The 22,405-nt window shown below is 35.8% G+C and overlaps 1 long non-coding RNA gene across 1 annotated transcript; it reads left to right on the top strand.

Moving 5' to 3' along the window:
• Positions 1 to 246: 246 nt before the first annotated feature.
• On the top strand, positions 247 to 1,572 carry LOC118765994. The gene is made up of 2 exons (XR_005001907.1): positions 247 to 359; positions 1,474 to 1,572. It is a non-coding gene; the product is annotated as an uncharacterized LOC118765994 (long non-coding RNA).
• The last annotated feature ends 20,833 nt before the right edge of the window (positions 1,573 to 22,405 follow it).

Genomic DNA, 22,405 nt, shown 5'->3' with positions numbered 1-22,405 from the left:
CCAGCATCGGTTGTCAAGCAATGCTAGGGGGACAAACACATACATACATATATATATATACACATATATACGACAGGCTTCTTTCAGTTTCCGTCTACCAAATCCACTCACAAGGTATTGGTCGGCCCGGGGCTATAGCAGAAGACACTTGCCCGAGATGCCACGCAGTGGGACTGAACCCGGAAACATGTGGCTGGTTAGCAAGCTACTTACCACACAGCCACTCCTGTACAATATCTTTGTTTTTTTTTAATCTTTTCACACCAACCTGCCTCAAGTTGCCCCTGCTTCTATGATACAAACTTCCTGTTTTAAATTCATCAAAATTAAAACCTTTCATAAAAATTTCTTGTTACTTTGTGTTCCAATCATCAGCTTAATAATGAATTATTTTACTAATTTCTTTCATCATCATCATCATCTTTTAACGTCCGCTTTCCATGCTAGCATGGGTTGGACAGTTCAACTGGGGTCTGGGAAGCCAGAAGGCTGCACGAGGCCCAGTCTGATCTGGCAGTGTTTCTACAGCTGGATGCCCTTCCTAACGCCAACCACTCCGAGAGTGTAGTGGGTGCTTTTTACGTGCCACCGGCACAGTCAAAATTTATCGAAACAAAGACAGTGCATTTGAACAGAAATATGATAAGAATAAAAAGAGGTTAAAACAGTAGAATATGAGTTGAAGGTGATTTTGCTGCTATTTCTAGCATAACTCTAAACTCTGTTATTGACCTCCAGCGTGAATTGTTATAAGTCATTGTTACATGAAACATTAAGCTCTGATGGCTTTCATAGATAGATTTTAGTGCACTATAATGTTTCATGGATTTTAAAGTTGTCATATTTCAAGGCCATGCTTGTTTTTGTTGCCCTCATGAAAAATATTTCTGAATCTTGCTTTCCAACTATGTGATTTCAGTTCAGTCCCACTGCGTGGCATTGTGGGTGACTGTCTTCTTCTATATCACCAGTTCAACCAATGTCTTGTGAGCGAATATACTAGATGGAAACTTTGTTGAAGCCTGTTGTGTATATAGTATGTGTCTTTGTCCCTCTCAATCCCCACTCAAAAATCAGTGTTGGTTTGTTTATGTCCCCATAACTTAGCAGTTCTGCATAAGAGACTGCTGGAATAAGTGCCAGGCTTTACAATAAGTATTGGAGTTGATTTGTTTGACTAAAACCCTTCAAGGCTGCAGTCCAGTGGCTGAATCTAGTAAGTTAGGAGATATTTTCATAATGACTAAGTTTCTCCATTTGTCGCCAAATGGAAATGGGTATTCTACCAGATTCCCGATTGTGTGGTTGTTGAAGTTTAAGTAATCCCTTTGGCAACACTGAAGTAGTCAGTAAAATGCTTTTGGAGCAACCCACAAGTTGTTCTACAACCATCTTCTTCAGCTACTATTCTTGGGAGGGTTATGGGTCTAGAGTCCTCAAGCACCTCCTCCAAAGGAAGCCTAACAGAAGCAGCTGTCATTACCCTTTCTGCCTGGATCCCCAAGAATGACCAACTGAGACTATCTTTTTATCTTGTTTCAGTTATTGTGGCCATGCTGAGGCACCACCTTGGAAAACATATCGGGAGAACTGCCTGCACAAATTACCCCTTTTACATTTATCAACCCTACTTACAATGTGAAACGTCTTGTTGTCCCCGCCTACTTAACAACATAAGTTTTGGTGTACCCTGATCGGTTGGTGACCTCTTGACTCAGTATAAATTTCTATTGAATAATATATTTGAACTTACTCATGCACACACACACACACACACACACACATTATTGAAACCTCGTCCAAACATTCTACCCCTAAATCTCCTGTGACATTCTAATCACATCTGTAGTAGCAGACCATAACCTCTCAATCTGAGAAAAAGAAGCAGCTCAGCATGGAGAGATTCCCTGATCTCTGAGCTATGCACCCTGTCAAGAAATGCTTCTCAGAAAACCTTTCAGAGGAATCCCATTTCCGCCACATGTTTGTGTATTGCACTACTTCACACAGATGGATTGGATTTATAAGCATTAAATGTCCTGAGCATGGACTTTCTGCAGTCCCTGTAACAGGATTTTGAGTTACCAATTTATCAGCTAGTAGCTTGTTTGTCCCACTGTAACTAAAGCTTGCAAATTGAACTAAATATAAGTAATATTGCGTGGAAAAAAAAATCATTTTGTTTTTCTTTAAAAAACTTGAAAATGAAAACCATTGCAGTGTGGAAGGTGTTTATAAGCCATTTAAAAACACACAAAAACCATTAGCTTCACTTCAACATTTAAATTTAATTTGTCAAAATATTTTTGTCGCTTTTAGACTGCGACCTGTTCACTGACAAAATTCCATGCAGATGCAGCACGGAATTTTGTCAGTGAACAGGTCACGGTCTCAAAGCGATGAAAATATTTTGACAAATTAAATTTAAATGTTGAAGTGAAGCTAATGGTTTTTGTGTGTTTTTAAATGGCTTATAAACACCTTCCACGCTGCAATGATTTTTGTTTCAGCACACGATCTCAGATCAGGTCACTTGCTATGCAAGTACATCTCCGTAATTTGAAAATGAAATATTTGATTATGTGCTTAATAAATTTACCAATTATTTAGATCATTATTGGATCTTTTATCTTTTACTTGTTTCAGTCATTTGACCGCGGTCATGACTGTTTATTTATTTATTTTTTTAAAAATCTAGTACTTATTCTATTGGCCCTATTGCTGACCTGCTAAGTTAGAGGACATAAACACACCAACACTGGTTGTCAAGCATTTATGGTAGGAGGGACAAACACAAAGACACACACACATAAAAAACGGGTTTCTTTTAATTTTCACCCACCAAATCCACTCACAAGGTTTTGGTCAGCCCAAGGCTATAGAAGACATGTGTCCAGGGTGCCTCACAGTGGGACTGAACCTGGAACTATATGGTTGGGGAAGCAAGCTTCTTACCATGTGTATGGTCATTAAAAATAAAACAGTCCTATTTGTATGTTTCAAATGAGGAAGATTATCATTTTAACGTCCATTTCTCCATGTTTGCATGGGCCAGACAGAATTTGATGAAGTGGATTTTCTACAGCCAGGCACCCTTCTGGTTGCCAACCCTCACCTGTTCCATGTAAGTTAATATTTTCTCATGACCAGACATATTTTCATGGGAGATTGGAAACAAAGGACACCGCTTGCATAACAGTGACATTCATTTACGACTGTCACATGAAGTCAAAGCAGGGAAACACTAGTACACACATACAATGAACTTCTTTCGGTGTCCATCTACCAAATCCACCCATATGGCTTTTGTCAGCCCAGGGTTATACCAGAAAAAACTTGCCCAAGGTACCATACAGTGGGACTGAACCTGAAGCCTTGTGGTTTGGAAATAAACTTCTTACCACTCAGTCAACCATGCTTGTACCTATAAATTGAAATTTGAAGGAAACTGCTATCAACAGGATTAGTGAATGCAAAAATGGAATTAGACATTTTATGACACCAAATTTGATGTTTCCATTTTCTGTCAGCCGTATGACATCATTAGCATAAGTGTTAGCAGTAATTCAAACACTTATGTTCCTGTCCTTAGAAATTAAAAAAAAAATTTTTTTTAATCAGTATTTATTACCTGGAAGTCCTTAGAGTGAGTCGGAAAAAAAATGTATTTGAATTAGACGATGTGAGATCTTTTGTTTTGTTTTTTTAATTTAGCCCTTCCCCACTCCACCTTCATTTACCTTAAGACTTTGCAGAGATAGTTTTTAAAATCTAACTCTCAGGTTCTGTAATATTTAGTAGAGATTAAAAAAAACAATCTCTCCATTTCTGAAAAGTCAGACACTTATTGCAGGTACCATTTCCTAGAAATTCTGGCATTAGGGTGAAATGAGGCCATTTTTACCCAGAGCCAAACAAAATGTCTGAGGGATTTGAACTTGTGACCTAAGAGATATCCTATTCTGTCAGTCTTTTCACATAGAAAATGTTTGCCATCATCCACTTTATTTCCTCAATAATGTTAATATTTTATACACACCCTTAGCACAGTCAGTCACTTTGTACTTTTTGGTTTTTTTCTCCTTCCTGTGTTCATAGTACACTTGTCTTCATAATCATAGTTGCATATTATTTGCACATTTTTTCTTCTCAACCAAATTCCATTTATCTCGGCTATATATGGAAACTAGAGTGAAATAATATGGTTTTGGATAAATGAAAATAACATCTGTAGACTGCTTTTTTTTTTGCACTTGTCTGAAAATATGAGTGTAATTGTGTAGTTTCTTTGCTATCTTCCCTTACTTTGTCGTTTGTGCTTGTTTATTTAATGTAAATTACATTTAACAGACAATGGTGTGTGGCTTCAAATTTGGGAGACTTGAAATATTAATAGCCTTCTAGCTACATGTGTGTGTATGTGTACACATACATAAACTGTTATGCAATGTACATGTTCACTCTTCTGTAATTTTACATACTTTCTACCTGACAGATATATTTACTTTTGTTTACACACACATTGTTATAATAAGCCAGTATACATATATAAGCCCCAAGCTATATGGTGTATTTCAAAGAATGTTCCTCCACTTCAAATAGATAACCAAATTCTGCAGGTCACAACTCCACAGAGTTTTGGTTATGCACTTGTACAGGTAAATATACAGCCTACAGTAATTAAAGAAAGTTATTTATCCTCACTGACTGTGAGGTATTTTGTATACATGTGTAGTTTAACTCTTTAGCATTTAAACTTGCCATATCCAGCTAAAATATTCAACCTGTTTTTTGTTTGAACTGGCCAGATTTGACCTCTCGTACCCCTACAAACTAAGCAATCACATCGTTGAAATCTTGGAGCTGAGATAATGCATGATTAATTCAAAATTATTGTGAATACATAAGAATTAATTTTGAGAGAATAATATGAATGTGAAAGGCCAGCACGAAATCTACTTTTGTGTGACTCTCAGATCACATCTGATTGAGCATATTTATGATCAAAGGTATTCCAGCGATAGCTCTCTTAAAAGACTGTAAAGTGTGATTTGAGGGAAATTTGATTATTTTTAGCAGGTTGAACAATCACATAGCGGATCCCTTTATTTGAGCTCTGTATTGAGTAATTAGAAGATAGTGTTCTTTAAACTAACACATATAAATAACTCACATATTTTGGTATTAAACTCTCAAGTCTCTATTGCCTTTAGGTGACAACCATATGCAGCATCCTTTTACCATTTTATCATATTCAACACCACCAAAAGTAATAATCATGATGAAAGTTGATATAGCATGTTTTGAGAGTTTTAAAAAATTTTATGAAAGGATGTGTTTGGCGCAGAGCATCCCATTAGGAAGGGCATCCGGCTGTAGAAACTCTGCCAGATCAAGATTGGAGCCTGCAGTCATCTGGTTTGCCAGCCCTCAGTCAAATCGTCCAACCCATGCTAGCATGGAAAGCAGACGTTAGATGATGATGATGATGATGATGATTTCAGGTTCAGTCCCAATGCATGGCACCTTGGGCAAGTGTCTTCTACTATAGCCTTGGGCGTGGGTTTGGTAGACAGAAACTGAAAGAATCCTGTTGCATATATGTATATCTATATATATAATTCTGTGTATAGAAATGTATGGAAGAAACTCTTCCACACATGGTGTGTATACATTCCTCCTGAAAGAGAGAACAGAAGAATTGTCTAAACAAATGCATATAGTTCTTGAGATTCTATCAATAGAATCTATTTTGATGAACATGTGCATATATTTGTATGAGGAGTGAAGCAGGACTTCCATTTGGCTTGGTGTGTTTGTGTGTGTGTGTGTGTGTGTGTGTGTGTGTGTAGACACACTAAAGGAGAAATAAGCTACATCTTTTAAGTATATGGATTCATAAGTTTCTTTTCATTTGTTTAATATAGAAGATTTCCTTAGGTGCATTGGTTTGACTTATTGGAACTAGTTTTAATCACAGCATTTGTTGGGCTCTAACTCTGAATGCTTGCTAGCCAGTGTATATTTTATGGAATACTTTAAAATTAATAAGCGTTTTATATATATATATATATATATACATAAAATTGAACTGGGAGTGGGGATACTGAACAATAAGCATTCTTGTGAGCCCTACATTTGATACCCTTGTGATAGGGTACAGGTCACCAGAAGCCAGCCAAAAAGGCAAGCATGGTCTGAAAACATTAGACTGAATAAACCTCATTGGAAATAGTAAATGACAGAATCAAGACAGGTGAAGTTATACTATATTGCAAATCTATTTAACCCAAGCTGATATGATGTGAATATTTGTTTCAAATTTTGGCACAAGGCCAGCAAGTTTGGGTGAGGGTGGGGTAAGTCAGTTATATCAACCCCAGTGCTCAACAGGATGAAAGGTAATCTTGGCAACATTTGAACTACAAATGGACAAAATGCTTAGTGGCATGCTAATAATTCTGCTAGCTCCCTTCCTTAATTTGATGTGAGTATTAAAGTGATAATGATAGCTATATTATGCAAGGTGTTAATCTAAACTGAAATTGTGATTGTGTGTATCCAAATTCTGTTCCATTTCTGTATCTATTGTTAAAGCAGGACCAAACAACAAATGCATTTACATTTTAGTGTTTTTGTGTGGATATACAACAATACCAACCTGAAAGTTGACAGGTGTGACATCACATATACACACTCAGTGGTTGAAGCAGGTTACACCACTATCTCTCTTCTAACTTGTAAACACAACATACTTTTATTCCTTTCGGTTGCTACTTATTCTTTATTTTACTTGTTAGAAATGTTGATGCAAAACGAATTTTGTCAAGTTGCCAAACTGGAATAGATGTATATTTGTAACTTAACTGATCTGGGGCTTTTTTTACAATATCTTTTCTCCGTGACTTGTTTAAGGTAGATGGAGATGAGCTGTTCAGTTCTGAGCTCTCTATCCATCTCCACTCTTCCCTTTTCTCAGCTATTGACACTGTATAATTAATGACTTTCTCATATCTTCAGATATTTGCATGTTTTTCTGGAGAGATGATTTATGCTACTAATGCCTATATATTATTCTGCTTGTCACTGTATGTGTTTGTATATTATACTCATCCCTAACTAAGAATCTGTCAGCAGGGCAAATGCCTCAGGATCTGTGAATGTTTATAAAAAAAGAAAATCAAAATTAATATATTAGCTTAGACTTGATCCTTACCTTCCAGACTTGTGTTAAGGCATCTTACCTTCCAGACTTGTGTTAAGGTTTGTACAAAAAAATTGCTCCTTCATCTTTAATCCTTTAGTATTCAAACCAACCATATCCAGCCCAAATATTCTATCTGTTTTATGTGCAAACCAGCCAGATCCAGCCTCTCGCACCTCCCCTACAATGTCATTCTAAGAATAAACAATCTCATCATTGAAATCTTGAAGCTATGAGACGATGCATGGTTAATTTATGAAGCTATGAGACGATGCATGGTTAATTTATGAAGCTATGAGACGATGCATGGTTAATTTAAAACAATGTGATGGAGTAATTTGAATGCAAATGGGTTAAACATATATGCAAAAATTACACCTGTTGAGCAATTGCTTGGAAAAAGTATGGCGAATTGGAAGATGGACCTGACAGCATACGGAAAAAGTTTAGAGACAGTAGAAATCAGGAGGGGCATCTTCCAAGGGACTACCTGTCCCCATTGATCTATGTACTGTGTTAAATACCACTAACACTGATTCTGATGGCATTGAAAAAAATCATCTTTTGTTTCACTAGTTTGGAAAGTTCTGCTACTGAATTAAGTACTGGCCTTGTGATTTTATACATCAATGTACACGAATGCATGTAAACAAAAAATCTTCATAGGACTACTATTTAGTTGTATTTCCTCTAATAATACTCAGCCAATGAAATAAACTTGTCCCTGGACAGGAAAGTAGTTTGTTGTATGTTTTCCTTGGGGTTTTTAACTGCGTATTCAATCTACTTACAATCAAAGCATCTAGGATTGCTTGTAGTGGAATATATATACCTTAATATCTCTCTCTAGTGTCAGCATCTCCTCTCTACTACCAAACAAGTAAAACTTTTTTACGTATTTCATGAGCAGTTTTCACTGCATTTGTGCAGAATTCCCTTGCCAATGTTTACATCTTTCAGCAAAAGATACACGTGTGTGTATAAATATATATATTATGGACTTGTACACAGTTTCCATTTACCAAATTTCTCTTGTAAGGCATTGCATAGCCCATGCTAAGGTAGAAACCACTTGTTGGTAGTGCTGTAAAGTGAGATTGATCTAAGAACCATGTTGTTACAAAATTAATTTCTTAGTCACACACCAATACTCATTTGTATCAAGCAAATATCTAGTCACACAATTATCAGATTATTAAGTAAAAGGAAGGCTTCTAGTTTGGCAAATGAGACAATGGACTAAGAAATGTCATTACTTCATATATCTATGTGTGTATCTGTCCTGCTTTAGTTTGCTATACCATCTCCCCTCCCTATATATAACCATTGTAATGCCCACTGATGTATTACTAGATACTATTTACACATTTACTTACTCTGATATCCATACTGACTTGTATTCCTTTGCCCCGACCGGCATGCAGATTTTATCTTTCACTTGCACTAACCCTCCCTTCTCACATGTATTCTTTCACATGCCTGTCCACTCTCTCTAGCAGGCATGCACACACTCTTCTGGTGTATCTACCTCTACTTGCCTCTCTTGTAATCTCCCTTCTTGAGTGTGCATGCATTCAGTTCTTCATTTTCTCATGTACTCCACCTTTCTCTGTATGTATATACTCTATCATTATCCTGTGTATAGCCACTCTTTCATTTTTTTTTTCTTGCGTTCTCGCTTATCCTCAACTATGTACAATTTGATATAATGAGAAATAATCATCTTAAAACTTGAAATTTTCATTGGTTTACTTGCTATTTGAGCAAATCTCTTTTAGTCAAAACTGTAGATTTCATTATTTCTTAACTCAGTTACTGGTGGGCTTGCAGAATGATTAGTGAATTCAACAAAATGCTTAGCAGCATTTCTTCTTCTGAAACTTTACATTCTGAGTTCAAATTCTGCCAAGGTCTCCTTTGCCTTCCATCCATTCAGGGTTAGTAAAATAAGGACCAGTTGAGCACTGGGGTCAATGTAATCAACTAATCCCTTCCCCATAAAATTGCTGGCCTTGTGCTAAAATTTTAAATAATTTCTTAATTCAGTATTGTTCTCTTGGGACAGTTGATTTCACATTGTTGATATTCTTGCTATTTTCCTGTGCTAGTCATTCATTTAAATACCTTTAGACAAATTCTTCAGCAATTCCAATCAGTTAGGTTTACTCAACACGGACTAAACCAGCTGTCTTTTGTATTGCCTAATAAGTCATAGTCACTCTCTAATTACTCAAGATTTCTACTACTATTATTATTAAAGGTGGGGAGCTGGCAGAATCGTTAGCATGTCGGGCAAAATATTTAGTGGTATTTTATTTGTCTTCGTGTTCTGAGTTCAAATTCTACCAAGGTTGACTTTGCCTTTCAGGGTCAATGAAATAAGTACCAGTTATGCACTAGGGTTGATGTAATCAACTTACTCCTCTCCCCAGATTTCAGGCCTTGTGCCTTTAACAGAAAGGATTATTATTAAGGTGGCGAGCTGGCAGAATCATTCGCATGCTGGGCAAAATGTCCCGAGTTCAAATTTTGCCAAGGTCAATTTTTGCCTTTCATCCTTTTGGGATAAAAAAAAAAAAAATGAAGTACCAGTTGAGAACTGGTGTTGATGTTATTGACTTAACTTTGCCCCTGAAATTGTTGGCCTTGTCTCAAAATTTGAAATCCTTATTATTAAGGCAATGAGCTGACTGAATTATTAACACATTGGACAAAATACTTAGCAACAGTTCCTCAATTTTTATGTTCTGAGTTCAAATTCCACTGAGGTTCACCTTGCCTTTCATCCTTTTGGGATTAATAACAGTAAGTTCCAGTTGAGCAATTATATAATTCTAAAGCACTTTCGTTGTTCTTTTAGTTGAACCCCAATCAAGCAGGATTATTTTGTCTTATTTTCCCTTTTCCAAGATGATAGGGTGTTATTCTTAGGAAAATTTAGTTGATATTTTACACAGGGACAATGACCACACAGATGCTACTTTGTTCTCAAACTAATTGCTTTTGCTTTTACTGGAAGCAGTTTTATGGAGCCCCTAGATTGGTTTTTGAAAGTAGACACTACCATCTTGTATTGGAATTGCTTAACCATTTAGCATTTAGACTGGCCATATCCGACTCAAATATTCTTGTTTTATATGCAAACCAGTCAATTCTGGCTTCTCACATTAAACACAATAAACAATCATGTCATCAAAATCTCAAAGCTACAAGGTAATGCATGATTAATTTAAAATAATGAATGAATAAGTATTACACTCAACAAAAATATGAATGCTAAAGGGTTAAGGGGACATTGTGAGCCCAAACATTCCTAAGTGGACATTTGTGCTAATGTTGCCACTTTGAAATTTTGTGTGTCGTTATTATCTTTGGTAGTGTCATGTGCTTCCCAACCTGGAACTTGTGCAATACATTAGTGGCACACTAAAGATAAGGTATTGAGCGGGCATGTACAACCTTTTTTGAGAAGTAGGCTGCATGAGACCTGGCAGATTTATCAGATGGGCTACATCGCTAAAAAAATTTCAAGGTAATTTTTCGTTAGGCATGCCATTCAGGATGTCTCATGGACCTCAGTTTTCCCATGACTGGTATAGAATGTAAGCCAAAGCAGTAGTGAATTGAAAAAAATTGAGCCTCTCTGATTTTGATAAAATATTGCAGTTTGGCAGTTTTATTTTAGTAGATGTAGCATACAGGTGTTGTGTATAGGATTGTACTGCCTCCTGCTTCAGATGTTTGATATTTATTCCAAAGGCTGCAATATATTTTAGTCTTCACATATTCTTAAGTGAGCTGTTGGAGATGTTTTTTTTATAGGAACAACTCTTATTTCAAATAATGTGAAGAGATTAGAATGTTGCTGTGACAGGATGTATGGCAGTAGGGATGTGGTGGGACTGGTAACATCACTAATGTTGGTGTGATAGGTAAGGTTTTGAGAACGTAATTGTTGGCAGTATTTTCAGTTAGAATATCCTTTTATTTATTTATTTTTCAGGAAAAAAGAAATAGATAAAATACTCATGGATTTGATAAGTGAAGATGAAGAAGAACAAGAAGCAGATAAACAAGAAGATGACGACAGTCAACAGGAAGATGAGGATGACGATGATGATGGTGGGGGAGATGAAGATGAGGAGGATGAAGAAGATGGTGAGTCGTCTTCAGATGAAGCTGACAACGACAGTCGGCTGTCTCCAAAAGGAAAGTCTACGAGCAATGGTCTCAGTGACCAGTCCGACGATGAAGAAGATAAACCTTCAGATAATTCAGAACCAGAATCTAGGGTATCTCTTTTTTTTCCTTCTTCTATATTTATGTATCAGTGTATAAATTCATGTCTTTGTATGTGTTATTGTTTAAGTTATCCTTGATCAAATATTCCAGCCCATGACCATCCTGTCTTTTTAGATGAAGGGGTGCTGAAAAGTTCCTGGCTTTGAGTAAAACAAAATACAGGAGGGTCTGTTAATTATGATTTTATTCAACATATTCCCTTCTCAGATTCACACACTGTGGATCTTCAGTTTTTCTAAACCCTGTAAAAAGAACTCAGAAGGTTAGGCTTCCAACCGGGCTTTTGGCAATACCCTTAAAGCCAGGGAGCTTTTGGACCCCCTCAAATATCTCTGACTACATTATCCAGTATACTTCTTTTGTATTTAAGATAATAGAGCATGATTTCAGTAAAATTTGGTACTACTTCCAGCAGGTTGAGTGGCTGTGTAGAGGCTCCTTTGTTGGCCTTCTATGTGTTTGAACTATTTATGCGATCTCATAATTGATTTCCAGTTCACGCTACTAATCTGTTTTAGTTTCTGTACAACTTTCCCCTTCATCTTTGCTTCTCTCTGTGCTCCTTAAGTTTTCTCCACTAAATTCACCTCCCATTATAGCTAGGTGTAATTTGTTCCCAGTCAAATGCAGCAAAGTTGTTGGCCGGTCTGTATATAGCCAATAAGACTTTCGCAAGAAGTTACTTAACCCTTTTGTTACCATATTTCTGTTGAGATACTCTGCGTTTCTTTCAATTAATTTTAAATATAACAAAGAATTTATTAAAATAACTTAGTAATCATTAAGCTAGTGTCAGGAACATAAATTGTGACTAAAGTTTGGTAGAAGATTTTAATTCAAAACTTATGGAAAACAAAACATTTGAACTACAGAGCCAGAGGCGGTTTCAGCTGGGTTGGTATCAAAAGGGTTAAGTCTAAGAGAGAGAGAGCAGCATCTCTGGTTAAGGATACTTTGAATTAAATGTGTACTGAGTGATGCATGTTACATATCCTTGAATTGGTGCAGCCATGAAGTATGCACTCTTTTTCTTTTTAAAGTAAAAGTAGATTCTTTGTGCAAGTAGTTTAATATACACAGCACAAGCTTGCAAATGCTGAGTCCAAAACTGTTTGCAGCACTATCTTTACCCTGTCCTAAGCTGAATTTGTTATTCTCTGAGAAACTATCATTTTATTCTTTTACTGGTTTCTCTCATTGGTGGCTAAGCTGGAGCATTGCCTTCTAGGATATTATCCACTACAGGTGGATGAAAGGTAGACTTGAGCAGTATTTGTATTTGGAGTATAGAGGGATGGACAGAATTCTGGTTTAACACACCCCATATAACCCCTTATAACCTTTTTGGAATTTTTAGAAAATTTTTGCAAATTTGTCTTCTACACATGTGAATTCATACAATTATAGAAAAAAAGGTGCATGTGATTTAAGGGCAATTTAGCTGTTATTTTTAACACTGCTCATCACCACCTAATACTTTCCTAATTTCATTGTCATTCTGACATGCATTGATATTTTTCAATATTTTCTCCTGATAAACACTTTTCATAAGAATGATGATGCACCCAAGGGTAGTCCATCGCTGGGTTTCAATAAAAAAAATTGCACTGTCCATATTTTAAACTCTTAATTAAAAAAAGATTAAAAAAAGAGTACAACTTTTAGGATTTCGTATGAATTCCTGTGTGAAGAACAGATTTGCAAAAATTTTCTGAGAATTCCAAACAGGTGCTTAAACCAGAATTCCACCGAGGGATGTAACCAAATACCCTCAGGTATTTCGATTCTGCCATCTACCAGGTATATTTTTAAATATATATTCTAGTTCACACACATACTATTAAGATTACATATCGGAGGGGCATGGTAGTTTCCCCACTAGATTAGCAATTGAGGATACACTTTTCATCCGGGTATTTCATAAGCCGTAAAATAATGACATTTGTCTACACAAAAAGTAGACAGCAGAATTAAAACCATTGAGAAAAATCACATATCATGGAACATGTTGGCCAGTTGGAGTAGTTTGTGAAAGCTCCAATGATAAATAGGGCTTGGTGAAATAGTCATTGTTAGGAAGCTGGACAATTTGTCTTCAGTGGACTTGTGGGTGTGAAGTCAAGGAACTATCTAGCAGTGAGCAGTAACTACTACGTACAGTCAAGGAAGAAGTGGGTGAGAGAAACCACCAGCACATCCAACACCTATTAAGAGGGGTGGGTGGAAGTCATTTGTTTATTTGCTTTATGTCCGTTTTTCCATACTACATCCAATGCCCTTCCTGTTGCCAACACTTATCTATTATTTCATGTGTCTTCCAATGTGTGAAGTGGAAGACAGTTTGTTGACAGGAGAAGCAACAATGCCACAAGCACCATTCACAGTTTTTGTTGAACACAAATGTAAAAGTTGTGCTTCTCTCTCTCTCGCTCTTTCTATTTTCCTCTACCAAATTGACTCACAAAGCTTTAGTTGCCTTAAGTAGAAGACACCTAACATGCTGCACAGTGGTTCTGAACCCAAAACCACATGATTGGGAAGCAAACTTATTCTGGTTATTGATAAATTAAAAATACCATTAACATACTAGCTGCTCTATAGATTTAAACTTAGTGCCTAGTTGAGAGAAATCAGCTGTATGACACAGACTGAATTTAGACATTACTTTTGTTTCTGCTATCTGCTGGAACTGTTTTGCCTGTTTCTCTCAATTTCTGTAGGAAAGCATGTTACAGCTTCTATTTCTCATTGCTCATAAATATGACATGACATGACATTTTGGTCAGGTCTTAACCCTTTAACATTCAGATTACTGTCAAATGTGTTGCTTATTTATTCACGTCATTTTGAATTAATCGTGCATTATCTTGTGGCTTTGAGATTTCAAATGTGTGTTTGTATATTTTTAGAAAGATATTGTAAGATAGGTGTGAGAGTCAGGATCTGGTTAGTTTTATCATAGAACATGTAGAATATTTGGGCTGGATATGGCCAGATTAAATCCTAAAGGGTCAATGGGTAAAATCTATACCAGGTTCTAATTCTCATTTGGAACTAATTATTTAAATAATATCCTTGTTATTTAAATAATTTATTCTCCCTGTTATTTAAATCTTCATGAAAGGTTGAATACCTTAACACTCCTTTTATTTATCTACTACATCTAGACTTTACATTTAATTAAGGAATTCATGATGTGTTTTGTTCTTTTTTTTAATTCTTTAAAAAAAATTCTAGTCAATGAGTCCTCCACGAAAAAAGTCGCGAGTTAAACAATCATCAAAGGTTAGTAGAAGCATGTTTCTTCACTTTTTTTTATTATAACATGGCTGTTAGACTAAAGTACTGCTCTACTAATCAAACAGCTGTGACCACATGAGGTTAAGTACAGCTATTGTTGTGCTCCTTCTTGATTCTGTTTCATTGACATTGGATTCTACTTTACAGTTATGTGATTGTTTACTGTTGTTGACAAATTTGTGTAGAAACAAGTTTCAAGCAAATAATTTATGGAACACTATTGTAAAGTTGTGAAAAACATATGCTAGCCTCTTCAAGCTCAAAAATACTCGATAGTCCTTAGCTGTTGGTTACTATTTATAATTATTCTAAATAACTAGTCAATGAATTTTAAAAATTTAAGTGTGTAATGTAGAAAAATATTATAATCTTGCAGTTGATGAAATGTTTTGTGCTCCTTGAAAATTTATGATGAATGTATGTCTACCAAATTGATCTACATCTGGGATTCTCAACCAGGGTCCGTATGACCCCTTGGGTCCATATAAGATTTTTGGGGGTCTGTGCAAGCAAAGCAGTAAATTGGGTACCCGCAGTTGTATATTAAGGGTCTATGGAAACATTTTGCTTTTGATGTATTTATTGCAAGAAACAGCTAGGTTTCTTTCTCTAATGTTTTACATAGTTCAGCCTACACGAGTTAACGTGTGGAAAGCAAAATAGGAATTTTGAAAGAAATATCTAGAAACATTGAATGGCTTTGGAGGTCCACCAGATAAAATAAGAATCAAAGGGGCCCTTAGGTAAAATTAAAAAAAAAAAATGGTTGAGAACCACCTACCTGTATTAAAGATACCAGTTTGAACTACGTACATTCACTTTTAGATATTTTACTCTTCTTACATTGATAATAGTTACCACAACAATAACTGCTTTAAAATAAGTTGCTTGTAATAGAAAGAGGTATACTGTTGTCAAAATACTAGCATCAAGAATTTCAAAACTGTAATTGCAACCTTTCTATGGATCTAATACTGAGAGGGATGTCTTGAAAGCTTAGTCATTGAGATCTATCTTCCTCTGAATTGCAGATTGGGTGTGTGTATGTGTGTGTGATTATTATCTGGTTATCTAGAATAAAAAGAAATAATTCAAGTATTTGCTTTGTTTCTATAGAATAATTTTCCTCTGAATGAGCTGGCTTCTATCGTTGTTTTTCCAATATTTGCACAAGAAAAATGTTTTGCTCTCTTTATTGATTATCTAATTCCTTTTTTTCTCCTTTATTGTTTCTAAGATTAAATACTTTGTTTGGCTTACAGAGTAAGAAACCAGTGAAAAAGACAAAAAAAGATAATCACGGTGCTAAAAAAAAGGAATCTGAAGTAAGTTGAATGAAATTCTTGTAATGTTATTCTTCTAAATAATTGTTAGTCCCTTTGTGGTGCTTTGGAGACTTGTTTCCTGTTTACTCCAACAGCCTCGAGATTAATTTTACTTTAAACTTTCTGAATATCCGTCAACTCTTATTTCAGTGTCTAAATGGAAAGAGTTTTGAGTGCAGTTTCTTTCTTTAGATTACTCAAAATTTGATATTAATTTTATACCACTTTTATCTCTCTGAGTCTGAGAAATTCCTGTTAATAATATTGGCTAGTTTCATGGAAGATCTTGTATCGTTTATCTTTTACTTGTTTCAGTAATTTGACTGTGGCCATGCTGGGGCATTGCCTTGAAGAGTTTTAGTCAAACAAATCAAACCCAAGACTTTTTGTTTTAAAGGCTAGTTCTCATTCTATTTTGTCAAACCACTAAATGCTGTGAGAGCAAGCACAGACGCAAAGACACACACACTATATATATGCATATCTGTATATGATGGGCTTCTTTCAGTTTCTGTCTACCAAATCCACTCACAAGGATTTGGTCAGCCCAAGGCTATAGTAGAAGGCACTTATCCAAGGTGCCACATAGTAGGACTGAACCCAGGAGCATGTGGTTTGGAAAATATTTAGCAATATAAATTGTAGTCTAATCTAGTTATGCTTGGATCTAGATATTGGAAGAATTATAAAACAAAAGTTTGCTTTTGAGTTAGCTCTCTTTCCATTGTTTAATGAGTGAAGATACAAATTTAATTTATTTATTCTTTTAAAACTGTAAGGATTAAGATTGGTTGTCATTTAATGGTGTTTTGCTTAACCCTTTGGCATTCAGCTTAACTGTCAGATATAATATATATTTATTCACATTGATTTGAATTAATCATGCATTGTGTTGTAGCTTTGAGATTTCAATGGTGTGATTGTTTATGTATTTAATCACATTGTTGGATAGGTATGAGAGGTCAGATCTGGCCAGTTTAAACATTAAACGGGTAGAAAATTTTGGGCCTAAGGGTCAATCCTGTTTCCAACCATTCTCCTGTAATCTCTGAATTTCATTTCTGTTCGCTTTTTAAATTTAAAGAATTTACTTTTAGAGTTAAATTAACCCTTTCATTACTGTATTTATTTTGAGATTCTCTGTTTTTCTCTCAATTATTTTAAATATAACAAAGAATTTAGTAAAATAACTTAGTCATCATTAATCTAGTGCTAGGAACATTAATTGTGACTAAGGTTTGGTGGAAGATTTTAATTCAAAACTTATGAAAACAAGACATTTGTACTACAGAGCCAGAGCCGGTTTCAGCCGGGTTAGTAACGAAAGGGTTAAAGCTTACTGTACTTTGGTGATGTTTTGAGAGCTAAGCATTTATATTTTTCTTTCTTTCTTTCTATGTGTGTGTTTGTAAAAACATGATTTTTTTTTAATTTTTAGAAATACATGTAAATTTATTTTTGTACATAGTATTTTAGAAATAATTAAGAATGAATAATGACTATACACTCTCTCATTCCCAACTTACCATTTTGTGTCTGTTTTCTACCTTGGCATGGCTTTGAATAACTATAAAATTCAAATGTTTGCATTTATTATTAGTAAGATTATTACAGCTGAAAGGTCTTTTTTTAATATCAGTCACTACAGCCATCAAGTAGAAGTGCTAACTAGATCAGATAAGTTTATAGTGAAATGCAAATAGCAGAGTTTGAACTTATATTCTTTGCTGTTGTATTATTATTATTATTATTGAATGAGAGAGTAGTGCATGCCATCAAAATGACACGGGTAAAATATACAAAGCCCAATATACCTATCATGACAACTCGTCTGATAAGGGTACATCAGGCACATGCATCACAACCATATGTGCACGACATTGGTGGTCTCATATAAGATACACAGCACATGACAATGCAGGTGGGGCCCAGTTAGAATTTCCCCTGAATAAGGGTTGTTTAAGGATGTTGAACAAAACACCCATGTTTCCAAAGGTGAATTATTCAAACCCCAAAGAATTCCTTTCAACATGCGGCTATAATGCTCACACACAACTTCTGCTTGTTATCAGAGATGCACGTATCGTCAGCCACTAAGGGACATGCTCAACTGGTTAAGGTCAAACAACTGACAAGATATAATAATAATAATAATGAAATTATTGTATACAGTGCTCAGGTGCACCACAACTTGTCAGACAGTGCATATAAAGCACATGCAGTAGTGTACAAATGTCTGGAAAGCGAACAATGCATGAGTCAGGTACATGCTTGTGTGTGTATGGAGGGGAGAAAAATCAGGTGTAGCGTTGGCGAATCTCAGAAAGCATGGAAGTTTTGAAGGATGCAGTGCTCCAACAACTGATGCCGGCAGTTTGTTCCAAATCTGTGGTATTGAGCAGACTATTTGCTGTAGCCCATTTTTTATACGAAGACAAAACAACGTATATGATAAGCCACTGCTTGGTAATGCATCAGAGCATTTATTATTATTAATAGTAATAGTAGTAGATCATTTTAATTAACTGATGTTCAGCAGGAAAAAATGCTTTGTTGTTTAGCCACAAGTTAGTCTCAACTGAGTAAAGCTATTTCATGTATGGTCATCCATTTTTTTTCTTCAAGCAGTAACTTTTAGGACCATGTGTTTCCTTTATATATATATATATAGTAGGAGTTTAAGAGAGATTTAGGTGTTATTTCTTGCAGATTGAGTTTTTCTCATTGATTCATCCTTTCTCTGGTCAAGTATTAAGCTATATGAACTGTTTAAGTCTTGATATGATAGTTAATTCACAATGAATTCAATCCATTGAATTGTCTTGAAATTTGTTTGCTTCTATTATTCCCTCTTAGGTAATAACCACAAGTTATCATTTTCCTTCACTCCCACTATAAATCTATTGTTTCAACCAGTCTAAGAATTCATAGAATTATGCCATGTGATTATGTCTTGATAATTTTTCTTGTCTTTTTTTTTTTGCTGTTGAATTGCATCCGTGACCTTGTTTTCATTGTTGTAGTTCTCAACATGTGATACCACTTTAAAATTTATAAATTCACATCACTTCTTTGTTTGAGCTCCAATGCTTTATACTTACATCAGAAATGCTTATTAAGCCACCTCTAAGTCAGTAAAATTCTTTAGTGCAAGTGTCGTTAAAAAAAATCCCACCTGATGTATTTTGTCAACCCAGGCATCCAGATTTGAAAACCTCATGCAATACAATACATGGTCTAGGTACTTAGATGCTCTATTGCATCCAGTCTAAGCCAGCATAGAAACCTGAAGATGGCAGTTCATTGTTTATGAGAAGGAAACGAAATTATATTCTATTCTCTACATAAGAGCTAAGATTAGCAATCTCTTGTAACATTAGCCAGTGTTTGACATTAATAATTCATATATTTCACACTTATTTAACAGCATTGAGTTGATGTTTCTTCTTAATTCAGTTAGACGATGAAGAATTAGCAAAGAAACTTCAAGAAGAAGAAAACAATTTCCGTTCTCGGCCAAGATCTGTTAAAAAAACACCAGTAAGTAATATTTATGATATTGTTTCAGAAATAGTTAATAACCTCTTGAGGTCCACATTTGCTAACAGCATTATGTTAATGGAAATTATTTGTATTGTAATTCTTATTGTTAGTTCTGTAATTTTTTTTGAAGACAGTTGTTAGCAGCACTGTTCTAATTATTATGTTCCCAACGAGTTTATTGAAGATGTATATAATTACATTTTGGTTTCAGCTGTTCTTGCCGTAATCAAAATTTGGGTTGACTTTTGCTGAGTTTTGCACTGTTAAAAATGAAAATTTATATGAATTACTAAATTAAAAGCAGCCTGAAGAAACTATGGGTTGGTTTGCATGGGGCAAAATTACACTAACAAAATTTTAATTTTTATCATTGGTCAGTAAGTGTTATTTCCTATTTGTATCTTGAACTCAAAGGAAATGATTACCGTGCCCTTCAAACTTTGTTTTTTTTTCACCTGGATATCAATGTTTTGAAACTGACCTATTTTCTATTACATTTCAGACAGATTCAGCACTGAGTTGCTGAAGCAGAAATATTGTTATAGCAAATATTCTGCTCAGTATCACAGATTTTCTTGTCAGTTGCTTGACTTTAAACACTTGAACATGTCCCTTAGTGGCTGACAATATGTGCATCTCTGATCATGAGCAGGAGTAGTGGGGAAGCATCATAGCCATGTGTTGAGAGGAATTCTTTGGGGTTTGAACAAATGTCACAAAAGCAAACTTTAAAGGAAATGTTAGCCATTTTTAATACTTTTTAGGAATAAGCCAATAGGAAATAACAGTTGCTACCCAAGAACAAAAATCATGTTACACAGTGTTATGTAAAGAAGTTTGTGAATTTAGATAAGCTTGTCTACTGTAGAGGGACAAGAATTCTAACAGTTTAATAAAATCTCTTTATCAGAGAGATTAGTAGAAGTCAAGCAATTGACACTTATACACTTACTCTTTTACTTGTTTCAGTCATGTGACTGTGGCCATGCTGGAGCACCGCTTTTAGTTGAGCAAATCAACCCCAGGACTTATTCTTTGTAAACCTAGTACTTATTCTATCGGTCTCTTTTGCCAAACCGCTAAGTTATGGGGACGTAAACACACCAGCATCGGTTGTCAAGCGATATTGTGGGGACAAACACACACACACACACATACACATATATACAATGGGCTTCTTTCAGTTTCTGCCTACCAAATCCACTCACAAGGCTTTGGTTGGTCCGAGGCTATATATATAGAACCCGGAACCATGTAGTTCATAAGCAAGCTACTTACCACACAGCCACTCCTACGCCTAAATGCGTAATTAAATAAAAACGTAACTGATGAGGATGAGATTTGAACTCACATGGCGAGACCCCAATGGATTAGCCTTAACCACTAGGCCACTTCGTCTTCTTGAGTCAGAAAATAAAGATATATTGATTTTTTTTTTTATCTTGATACAAAGTGACATATTTTTAGGGAAGGGTATGTAGTGGATTGAATTTTATTTTAACAATCCTGGTGAGAGAATAAGTACCAGATTTGTAGGGTAATGAAAGTATGCAATCTAAGGTGTATAGTCTAGCACTCTTCTTCTCCTGACATTCCACTGTATAAGAAAAACAAGAAAGTCAGTATCATACTGATTTTTATGTCTTATCTATGTAACAATTTTCAAATGGAAAGGTTAATATGTCACTACTGAATATCGACTTACTGTACTAGTGATTTAGAATCTCTTGAAGCCAGAGTTTGCTGCTCCTCTTCCTCTGTAAATCTGAACTTTCATATCCGTGCATAAAAATTAGCAAAGTAATTTCTTTGAAATTACTTTTGTCACTATTATTCCTGGACGGATGAAAGACGAAGCTAATTGTGCCAAGATCACCCTTGCCTTTTATCCTTTCAGAGTTGACGAAATAAATTTCCATTGAGGTGCTTGGGGAATGTTTAATTGATTATCCCTTCTTGCTCTCTGAATTTCTGGCTTGTGCATATCATCCTCGTCATCGCCACCGCCATCGTTTAACATCTGTTTTCCATGCTAGCATGGGTTGGATGGTACGACCGGGGTCTGGGAAGTCAGGAGGCTGCACCAGGCTCCAGTCTGATCTGGCAGTGTTTCTATAGCTGGATGCCCTTCCTAACGCCAACCAATGCGTGAGTGTAGTGGGTGCTTTTTACGTGCCAGGGGAGGCTGGCAACGGCCACGATCCGTTGGTGCTTTTTATGTGCCACCGGCACGGAAGCCAGTCATGGTGGCGCTGGCATCAGCCACATACGGATGGTGCTTTTTACGTGCCACCGGCACCTGTCCTGTGCCACGGTAGGCTGGCAACGGCCACGAACGGTTGGTGCTTTTTACGTGCATATGTTAGAAATTATCGTTACCAAGAAATTATTGTTAATAGTACCAAGTTGGAAGTGGTGTGGCACTCTTAATTTTTCTAGGCTCATACAAACTGGTAAGAGTGTGGTGTTGTGGTTGATGTTTAATTTGAACTTTTATAAGTTGATGCAGTAGATAAAATGTAGACATCTCTGAAAAATGAGTGAGCAAAATATTTAAACTGTGTCCATAGGATAAGACATGGTGGCCAAGAACAGAAAGGCTGGTGTGTTGAGTATGCCAGAGTGAAGGTGGGACGCAACTTATTAATTTAGAGCAGTGGTTCCCAATCAGGGTCTAGATGACATGTGGAGATCCAAAAAGATTGTTGGGGGTCCACACTAGGAAAATAAT

This window comes from Octopus sinensis, linkage group LG14 (genome assembly GCF_006345805.1).
Source record: "Octopus sinensis linkage group LG14, ASM634580v1, whole genome shotgun sequence".
Classification (NCBI taxonomy): domain Eukaryota; kingdom Metazoa; phylum Mollusca; class Cephalopoda; order Octopoda; family Octopodidae; genus Octopus; species Octopus sinensis.
Note: the sequence above shows the minus strand (reverse complement) of the source record. Positions and strands in the feature narration are given on the sequence as shown.